Source organism: Pongo abelii, chromosome Y, assembly GCF_028885655.2.
Source record: "Pongo abelii isolate AG06213 chromosome Y, NHGRI_mPonAbe1-v2.0_pri, whole genome shotgun sequence".
Classification (NCBI taxonomy): Eukaryota; Metazoa; Chordata; class Mammalia; order Primates; family Hominidae; genus Pongo; species Pongo abelii.
Window position 1 is genome coordinate 56,596,501 of NC_072009.2, and position 11,856 is coordinate 56,608,356.

The following is an 11,856-nucleotide window of genomic DNA, read 5'->3' on the forward strand; positions in this document are numbered from 1 at the left end:
GACTTGCTCCTTGGGCCCTACCCCTATGAAGCAGTGTGGCATAAGCAGAGAACCTACTCCGAGGTGATGTAAGCCTCTTGCCTAGGTGCTGTCCTAAGAGAGCCTCATGACATATCTCAGGACCCAGCACCCAAGTTATGTGGTTCTTCTGCCTAGTTTCTGTCCTCATGTTACCCTGTGACATATTCCTAGGGAAGCACCTAGGTGATATGACTCTCCTAATCTGCCTGTGCCATGCCTAAAGGGGCTATTGAAACACATGACTGAGACCAAGACTGAAGTGATGGGACTATTTTTTTCTGCCTGGGCCTTCAAAATAAGGATACTGACTCATTGTTGAACAGAGCACTCACGATATGTGACTCTCCTCTTTTTCCCGAATGATGCCCACAAAAAGGAATTTTGACCTATTACAGGGTCCAGCACCCAGGTGATATTACTCTTCTACTTGGGTACTGAACAAAAAGAAAATTATGGCACATTGCACATTGCTGGGCCCAGCATTTTTATAATTTGACTCCCTGCCTGTGCTGGAGTCAAATATGTTGATATATCTTGTGCCCATTAGATAGGTGCTTTGGCTCTCATCACTTGGCTAGGTTTTTTTTCCACATGTGGGATGGTGTCTTATTGCTGGGTCCGGCACTCAGTCAATGTGACCAAATTTCCTATACCCTGCCTAGAGAAGGCATTGTCACATATTGCCTGGCATAGCACCTAAGTAATATTACCCTCTTGCCTAGCTTTTGCTCACAAAAGGGATTATGACATATACTTAAGTCCACTTCACAGACATGATGATGAACTTTATATTGGGATTCACCCAATAAAAGATATTCTGCCTTTCATCATCAGGCTTAGTGCAATAGGTTTAATCGTGGAATGCATATTTGTACCAAGCTCATAGAATCTTTCAAGAGTAACTCACATTGTATAAACTCTTTGTTGGTAGAGAGTTTCATAACAGGGCCCAGCAAAAAGTTCTGATTATGACTCTCACTTACACAACTAGTTGAAAATAAAAGTTGTCACCATTCCGCATTTACAGTGCCCACTGTTGAGATCTTGAGTCTAACAAGGGAATACAGCACAAAGTATGAATTGTGACTTTTATATGTGGATGTGGCCACAGGGAAAATGATGATTCATTTCTGGACCCAGCTCACAGGCTTAATAATTGGTCTTCCTCCTTAACCCTGCCTATAGGGGAGATGTTGACTGCCAAACCTAGGTTTAGGATGATATGTATGACTGTGAGTCCCTATGAGCAAGTAGGCCTCAGAGACATTTGCAATTCTCACACAGGTTTCATAAACCCCACAGGTATTTTAGAGAGTGTAATATATTGGCCCAGCATACACATGAGATTGTGACACTAATGTACATGGTCAGCCAAAATTTAAAGTTGTTACCCTCAAAGATGAAGATATTGTGTCATATCACTAGACCTAGTGCCCAGGTTTTGATACTTTTTGCCTCAAATTCCTTTTCTTGAATGCATTGTTACATATCACTGAGTCAGAATCATAATAATGTAATTCTTCTCTTGAGCCCTGTAAACAGTGGATGTTATTGAACACCTCTGTGTCTTTCAGCTCAGGAATGTGTCTCTCCTGCCAATGTCTTGCCCACAGAGAACATTTGGACATATTGCTAGATATAGCATCTATGTAATGTGCCTCTGTCCTCCTGACTGGATCCTTCTCATTGAAGAAATTGTTGCAGAACACTGAGTGCAAAACCTAGGCGATATGACTCTCCCCTTAGTTATGGACTCTGCCAAAAGAGGGAATTATAACATGTTATTGAGCCCAGCACCTAGGAAATGTGACTATCCACTATTTATTCAATCCTGTATACAGTGGGCATATTGACATATTATTTGAGACTGTACCCAGGTGATATGATTCTTATGATTGGGTCCTGCCTAAAAGGAGATTATACTGTTTCCCTGATTCAGGATGCAGATGATGTGACTCTTCTCTTGTCTCTGCCCAAAGGTGAAATTGTGACATAGACCTGGATTCAGCTCATATGCACAATAATAACTCTCATGCCTAGACCCAGCCAGGGAATTTATTTTGATTCCCTTAGTCTTTCTGCCATGGTTAAATTCCTCAATCTCACATCTGTAAGAATTCATAGAAAAGTATGCTACTCTGTCATATCACATAAAGTCTGAGTGGTACAAAAGATGTCATAAGAGGCACCAGTGACCAGGGGCTATTGGGAATCTTGGACACACACCCAGCTGATGCAGTTGTCACTCTCACACATGAACAAAGCCTACAAATCAGATATTAAATTTCACACACATAAGCAGTAGAAATTTTTGTTACTCTCAAACATGAATCTGATCCACAGGTGGCTTGGTGACATTTGAAGTATGACTCAGCAGATCTATGGCGCTTTGACTCTCCTACTGGAACACAATCTCCAAGTGGGATTGGGACATTTTGTTGTTGTTGTTGTTGTTGTTGTTGTTGTTGTTTTGAGACAGAGTTTTGCTCTTATTGCCCAGACTGGTGTGCAGTGGTGCCATCTCGGCTCACTGCAACCTCTACTTCCTGGGTTCAAGTGATTGTTCTGCCTCAGCTTCCTGAGGGCCTGAGACTACAGGCACCTGCCACCATGCCCGGCTAATTTTTTGTATGTTTAGTAGGGGTGGGGTTTCACCATGTTGGCCACTCCTGACCTCAGGTGATCCACCCACCTTAGCCTCCCCAAGTGCTGGGATTACAGGCATGAACCACAGTACCTGGCCAGATTTGGGGCTGTTATATGTGGATCTTGCCCATTGTTGAGATGGTGACTCCTGTACTTTGACCAAACTGATAGGAGGTATTAACTCTCATACCTGAAGACAGGACTAGTGTGGGACTGTGAAATTTACTTTTGAACATTTTTGAGTGTATGATTGAGAAATATGGCTTTGCCCAGCCTTTGAGGGTTTTGCATCTCTTATCTAGGCCCAGAGGACAGTTGAAATTGTGACATATGTTCACCAAACACCTAAGCAATGTATAAAACCTTTCTGGCAATGCGACAGAGGGCACCTTTACACATCTCTGGGACCAGCGCCCAGCTGATGTAAAATTTTGACCTGAAACACACCTACAAAGAGCATTATGGCTTTTATCTAGTTCTATCATGTAAGTGATATCACTTCCTTCTACTGCCTTGGTCCTCCACTTATGGTGCCTAGTGACCCATAACAGGATACTGCACCCAGGTGATGTGACTCATTTTTGGGTGGAGTTCTGGCAATAGAAAGATTTGTAACATATCACTTAACTCAGCACCTAGGTGATTTTTTTTTTCTCTCTTGCCTGAGCCCTGACCACCAGAGAGATTGTAACATATTGCTGAATTCAGCACAAAGGTGAAGTCATTCTCTTGCATTTTCCTGCCCATAGGGACAGTTGTGACATATATCCAGGCTAGTTGCCTAGGAAGCAGTTTTTCTCCTCTCCTTCCTATGCCTTGTCCACAGGGGGAATTTAGATATACCACTGAAATCAGCATCCAGGTGATGTGAAACTTCTTCCAGAGTCCTGCCCACAAGAAGGATTGTGACATTTCACTGGACCAGCACCGACTCTGATGATGTGACTTTCCTTTCTTCTCCCTGCCCACAGGTGACATTGTGCCATATACTTGAGAGAAGATAAAAATTCTAATAACAACTCTGGTACCTGGAGCCAGAACATTTGCAGGATGGTGACTCTCATCCCTGAACCTCTCCAGAGGTGGTGTTGTAGCATATACCTTTGCCATGTTGCTGGGTGATTTAATAATCCTGCCTATTTATAGCCTAGAGATAACAGTTTGATATACACATTGGCCAAAAACCTTGGTGATTTGACTTGCCTGTCTTAACAGTGTCCTCAGAGGGATCCTAACAAATCTCTGGACCAACATCTAGGTTATTTGACTTTTCTCTCCTGCCTGAACCCTGCTTCCAGTGAAGAGTGTGGCATTTCTAAGCACTGCATTTAAATGACATGACCCTCTTGCCTGGGCCCTTTCAACAGGAGGCATTGATACCTTTCTCTGGGCCCATCATTTAGGTTATATGGCTCTCCTCTCCTGTGTGGACACTTTCCAGCAAGGACATTATGCCAACGACCTGGGCCTATGGCCAAATTTTGTGGCTTTTCTGTTATGGCCCTTCCTGCAAATAAAATATTGGAACATTTTTGGCTCATGGTTTGGGTGATGTGGTTTTTCTGCCCATTTAATAACCACAGAGGGCATGGTAGCATATACGTAGGCACAACTAACAGCCATGATAGTGACTCTCATATGTGAACCCAGCCAATAGGAGACATTTTGACTTTTATAACTAGGTTTAGGAACATAAGAGATGTCAATGATCTCTTCTTGGTAAAAATGTCACAGAAGTTTACAACACTCACACATGTTTTGTTACACCCTTCTGTTGTATAAAGAATGCCATAACAAGGCCTAGCACACAGAGAAAATTGTCAGTCTCATAGGCAAACCCAGCTGACAGCAAGAACTTTCACTTTTATAGATGGATGAAGGCAACTCTTCTACATGAAAATAGGACACGTGTGGTATTGTAAACCTAATTTCTAGAATTTTATTCCATCATGACTGTGATATAAATCTTTGTCATGCACCATTCTGATTTCATTCTTAAGATCGGTTCAAGCCTACATATAAAATTTTGAGATCTCCCAGGGCCAACCTTGAAGTGGTTTGACTCTTCTCCCTAGGCCCTGCTCTCAGTAAGAATTTTGACGTCACTGGATGCAGTAACCAGGTAATGTTATATTCTGGACTGCACCATGATACAGACATCATTGTGACATATTACTGTGTCCATCATTTAAAAGATGTAACTCTCCTCTCTGGAATGGGCATATAGGATAGGATAGTCACATATTCATAGGCTAGGCACACAGGTGAAGATACCTTTTTTTTTTTTTTGCCAGGGCCATGAAAAGAGGGCATTTTGACATATCAAAGGGCCTGTCATGCAGGTAATATGGCTCTTCTGCTTGGGATCTGCCCACTTGAAGAGTGACATATTGCTATGCCGGACACAAAGGTGATGGTACTGTTTTGCCAGGGACATGCTTTAAGAAAAGCTTTGTGGCTGTGTGTGTTGGCTCTTGCCTATAATCTCAGCACTTTGGGAGGCCGAGGCAGGTGGATCACGAGGTCAGGAGATCAAGACCATCCTGGCTAATACAGTGAAACCCCATCTCTACTAAAAGTACAAAAAATTAGCTGGGTGACATGGCAGGTGCCTGAAGTCTCAGCTACTTGGGAAGCTGAGGTGGGAGAATACCGTGAACCCAGGAGCCAGAGCTTGCAGTGAGCCCAGATGGTGCCACTGCACTCCAGTCTGGGCAACAGAGTGAGACTCTTTCTCAGAAAAAAAAAAAAAAAAGGAAAGAAACAAAGAAAAAAAAGAAAAGCTTTGTGACATATCTCTATGCCTATCACCTGGGTGATGTGACTTCCTGCTTGGCCCTGTCCACATGGAGCATTGTGACATGCATGTGGAACCTGAACTTATGTGATGTAACTCTCTTGACTGGGTCCTTTTCTAAGGGGGGCTTATGAATATCTCAGGACCCAGGACCACGTGATATGGTATTCAGCCTTGTTTTTTCCCACATATTAAAGTGTGACATATACCTAAAGAAGCACCTAGGTGATATGATTCTCTTTTTCTGCCTGATCCCTGCCTACTGGTGACATTTGGCCGTATCTCTGAGCACACAACCTATGTGATGTGACTCTCTTATTCTGTCTGTGCTTTGACAATAAGAAGATTGTGAAATGTTGACAAGTCCAGCACTTGGGTAAGGTAACTCTTGTCTGGTTGCTGAACAACCCCCACAAACAAGACTTTTGCTGTATTTCAGGGCCCAACACCTGGATGATGTTACTCTTCTGCCTAGGTCACACATAAAGAGGGAATTAGGGCACGTTGCTTGGCCCAGTCCCCTAATGATATGACTCTCCTGCTTGTGCCAGAGCCACAGAAGGTATTTTGATATACCTTTTTCCCTTTCTGTATGTGTTTTGGCTCACATAACTTTGCTGGTATTCTTCCACGTGTCGTTGTATCATATTGCTGGTTCCAGCCCCCAGCTAATGTGACCCTCTTTCCTAGGCCCTGCCTAGATAAAGTATTGTGACACACTGCCTGGCACAGTACCTAAGTGATGTTAACCTTCTGCCTAGATTTTGCCCACAAACCGAATTATGACAGATACCTTGATTCCATTCAAAAGCATGATGATCAAGCTTATATTGGGATTCAGCCAACAGGAGATATTTTGCCTCACATCACTAGGTTTAGATCAATAAGTTAGTCCCTTCATTGCATATTTATATAAAGCTCAGAGAAATTTACATCACTGAATCTTATCATGAAACCTTCCAGTGTGGTACAGAGATATTTATAACAGATCCCAGCAAAAAGTTGAGATAGTGAGTCTCCACTACACATTCAAATGAAAGTAAAAGTTGTTATCTTCTCATATTTACAAATGTTGTTGTTAAGGTCCTGAGTCTAACAAGTGAATACAGGACCAAGTTGGAGCTGTGATTTTCAAAAGCTAATCTTGTCACAGGTGGGATGATGACTCATATCTGGTCCCAGGTCACAGACTTAAAAATGTTCTCATCTCTGAAGCCAGCCTACAGGAGAGGTGCTGAGTGTCATACCTTGATTTAGGGCAATATGTAAGATCGTGAATTCATATAAGCTTGTGGGCCTCAGAGAGGTTTTCAGTTCTCATGCGTGTTGTATAATGTTCCCAGATATTGCAGAGAATGTCATACAAGGGTCAGCACACACATGAGATTGTGACTGTCGTATAAACAACTAGCTAACCATTAATTGTTTCACCCTTAAAGGTGAAGAGATTGTGTCATATCACTTGGCATCATACCCCAGTGTTGAGACATTTTTGTTTAAATTCCTTTCCAAAAGGGCATTGTCACATATCACTGGGTCAGAATAATGATAATGGGACTCTTCTGCCAGGGCCTTTAAAACAGGGGATATTTTCACACACCTCCAAGCCTATTGGCTAGGTGATATGTCTCTCCTCCCAGTGCATTGCCCACAGGGGACATTGTGATATATCACTAGATATAGCATCTAGGTAATGCTCCTGCCTGTAACCTGCCCACCAAATAAATTGTGACATACAACTGAGTGCAAAACCTAGGTGACATGACTCTCCTATTTGTCCTGGACTCTTCCAAGACAGGGAATTACTACATATTGCTGAGCCCAGCACCCAGGTGTTGTGATTCTTTTTTTATTTGTATTTTTCATCAAATCTGTCTATGTTGGGCATGGTGACATGTTACTTGAGGCTCTATCCAGGTGATGTGGCTCTTCAGCCTGATTTCTGCTCACATGTTAGATTGTGACATACAACTAGGAAAGCAGCCCATGCCCTGCCCCACTGGGAGAGTGGGATCTAACTCTGAGCCAAAGACCTAAGTGAAGCAACTCTCTTCTTCAGCCTTATCTTTTCAATGGGGCATTGTGATATATTGCTGAGCCCAGCACTCAGATTTATTGACTCCCGTTTCTCTTGAATCATACAAACAAACAGAAATTTTGACTTATTGCAGGGCTCAGCACACATATAAGGTTACTCTTTTGCCCGGATTTTGCATACACTGAGAATTATGGCATACAATAATATATAATAATAGCACACTAAAAATGTGACTATCATGCTTTCCTGCAGCTACAGAAGGCATTTTGGCATATACTGAGCTAATTCTGTAGGTATCTTGGCTCTGATTTTTTGCCCATTCTTTTTCTACATATGGGATTGTGTCATGGTGCTGGGTCCAGTACCCAGTTAATATGACTTTAATTCCTATACACTGCCTAGAGATGGCATTGTGACATGATGCTTGGCACAGCACAGTGATGTTACACCCCTGCCTAGTTTTGGCCCACAAATGGGACTATGACATATACCTTACTTCAGTTCACAGGCATGATGGTCTAAATTACACTGGGAATCAGCCAAAGGAGATATTTTGCCTTTTATCACTAGAACTAGGCAATAGGTGAGGTTGTGGTTTGCATATTTCTACCAAATTCAAAGACCTTTACAACACTACCTCATAATGTATAAACGTGTGCAGTACAGAGAGTTTCATGACAGGGACTAGCAAAAATTCAGATTGGGACTCTCGATTACACAACCAAGTAAAAGCAAACATTGTCACTATTCCATAAGTCCAAACCTCACTGTTAAGGTCTTGAGTCTAACAAGTGAATACAGTACAAAATCTGAATTGTGACCTTCATATGTGGATCTGGCCATAGGTGGGATGGTGACTCATTTCTGGATCCAGCTTACAGGCATAATAAAGTGTCTCATCCTTGAACCCAGACTACGGAAGAGATGTTGACTATTATACCTGAGTTTAGGGTAATATGTAAGATCAGGAATCCATACAAGCATGTAGGCCTCAGAGTGGTTTGCAACTCCCATGCATGCTGTATAAAGCCTTCAAATGTCATAGAGTGTCAATCAAAGCCCAGGAAACACATGAAATTGTTATGTTCATATACACAGCCAGTTCACAGTTAATGGTGTCACCCTCAAAGGCAACAAAATTTGGTACATCACTAGGCCATGTACCCAGCTATTGAGACGTTTTGGCATAAATTCTTTCCCATGAGTACATTGTGACGTATCACTGGGTTCATATCATTATAATGTGACTCTTCTGTCTGGACCCTGCCAACCGGGGATATTATCACATATCTCTGGAGCTATAAGTAGGGGAATTTTCTCTCCTGCATGTTCCCTGCCCCCAGAGGACATTGGAAAGTATTAACTGAATATCTAGTTCATGTGACTCTACTCTCCTACCTGGGTCCAGCTCACCAAGGAAGTTGTGACATACCGCTGATTGCAAAATCTATGTGATGTGGCTTTCCTTCATACTCTAGACTCTGCCAAGCCAGCAGATTATTACAGTTTGCAAAGCCCAGCACTTAGGTAGAGTAGAGTGACACTCCTGTTTTTCTTTTTTTCCTGTCAATAGTGTGCTTGGTGACATAATCTTTGAGGCTGTCACATTACCAAGATTATATTGTATCACTGGACCAGCATAAAGCTGACACTTCTGACTATGCCCAGCCTTCAAATAATACTATACTGTATAAATGGCTCAACACCCAGGTAGTGTGACTTTCCTTTCTTGTCCCTGGTCTCAGATCAAGTTTTGACATATATCTGGGTTAAGCACACATGCAGAATAATAACTCTCATACCTGGACCCAGCCAGTAGAGATAATTGACTCTCATAGCCAGTCTCATGACAATGGGTTATGTCCTGGGTTTTTCAATTGTATAAAGTTCACAAAGGATTATAACACTCAGGTATATCATATACAGCCTTAATTGTACAATGATTGTCATAAGAGAGGCCAAAAATGAACTGAGAATGGGACTTTTAAATGCACACCTAGCTGACATGATTGTCATTCTCACAAGTGAACAGGGCCTAGGAATGAGATATTAATCTCACACATAAAAAACAGTCAAATTTTAAATAATTACTCTTATACATAGATCTGATTCACAGGTGGTTTGGTAAAGTTTGAACCACGATCCAGCACACCTGTGGTGTTATGTCTTCCCTACTGGAACACAATCTTCAAGTGGGATTGGGGCTCCTACACATGAATCTTGACCATTGTTGAGACTGTGACTCCTCTACTAAGATCTACCTTATAGAAAGAGTTGACTCATACAGGAAACCAGCTGTTGTGTGGCATGTGAAACTTATTTCCAAACATATCTGAGAGTGTGATTGGGACAGGTAACCATGTCCAGCACATGAATAATCTGAATCTCTTTTCTAGGCCCAGCACACAGATTAAATAGTGCCATATGTTGAACAAGCACCAAAGAAATGTATAATACCTTCTTTGGCCTTGCCTGCAAAGGGTACTTTCATATATCACTGGGACCATCACCCAGGTGATGTGAATTATCTGCCTAAAACCTGCCTATAAGAAGAATCATGTTTTATATCTACATCCACCATGAATTGATGTGACTTCCTTCTACTGCCTTGGCCCAGCACTTACAGTGCCTTTTGACACATAAGCGGAAACTGTGTCCAGGTGATCATTGTCCTTTTTGTGTTCTGCCAACAGGACCATTGTAACATATCACTTAGCTCAGAATGTAGGTGATGTTTCTTTGCATTTTCCTAGGCCCTGACCACGGGGAGATTGTGACATATTTCTGGGTCCCAGGACCCTTGTGAGGTCACTCTCCAGCCTTGGTAATGCACATAAGAAGCATTGTGAAAAATAGCTAGGCCAATTGCCCAGGTGAAGTGAGTCTCCTCTCTTGCAAAAATCCTGCCCAGAGAAGAGGTTTTGATATTTCACTGATACCAGCATCCAGGTGATTTGACTCTTCTGCCAGGGTCTTGTCCACAAAGTAGACTGTGACTTCTCACTGAATCCACACCCATGTAGCTGATGAGATTTCCTTGTCTTCTCTCTGGCCACTGCCAATGTTGTGCCTCATACAAGAGACCATAATAAAAGCCTAATAACAACACATGCATCTGGAGCCAGGACATGTGCAGACGGTGACTCTTATTCTTAAAGCTATATACAAGTGTAACTGTGACATATACCTTTGCCCAGCTATTTAATGATTTAATAATTCTGCATAGGGATAGCATCAAAATGAGATTTTGACAAATCCTTGGTATAAACATCTTCATGATTTGACTGTGTTATCTTAATACTATCCACAGGAGTGATTGTAACATATTTCTGCTCCATCACACAAGTTACATGACTGTTCTCTGCTGCCTGTACATGATTTTCTTTGGTAACTGTATCACTTCTAAACACTGCATCCAAATGATATGACTCTCTTGCCTAGGCCCTGTCAAGAGGAGGCATAATGATATATTTTGTGTTCCATCATTTACCTGATATGGCAGCTCTCCTCTCCTGCTTGGACGCTGCCAATAAAGGACATTGTGCACCAAACTGGATCTAGCACACAAGTTATGTGGCATTTCTACAGAATCCTGCCTATAAGGAGAATATTGGAATACTTCTGGCCAAGAATTTAGGTGATGTGGCTGTTCTGCCTGCTTTATAACCACAGAGAGTGTTTTATATATATACATAAAGTCTGAGACAGACTCACAAGTGATGCTACTCTTTGACAGAGCTATGCTTCATAGAGGTTATTATGACAAAACCCTGTGCCTATCACCTCAGTGAAGTGACTCCTAAATTGGGCCCACAGACATGGAGTATTGTGGTATAAACAGAGAATATATATATATATATATATATCAGATATATATATATCAGATATATATATCAGCTATATATATCAGATATATATGTATATCAGATATATATATAAAACAGATATATATGTGTGTATATATACATAAAACAGATATATATGTATATATATATAAAACAGATATATATGTATATATATATAAAACAGATATATATATATGTGTATATATATATATGTATACCTAGGCACAGCTCACAGAAATAATAGTGACTGTCATATGTGGACTCAGCCCACAGAGGATATTTTGACTCTTAAAATAAGTTTACAGATGTTTGTGATGTCTTGGATCACCTTCTGCATACATCACAAATGATTACAACAGTCACACATATTTTACAAAGTCTGGGTTATACAGACAGAGTGAAAGCAGGGCTCAACACACAGGAGAAATTTTGAGTCTTGGAGGAACACCTAGCTGACAGTAAAGCTGTCATCATCTCACATGGATGAAACCAGCTGTCACATATGAAGA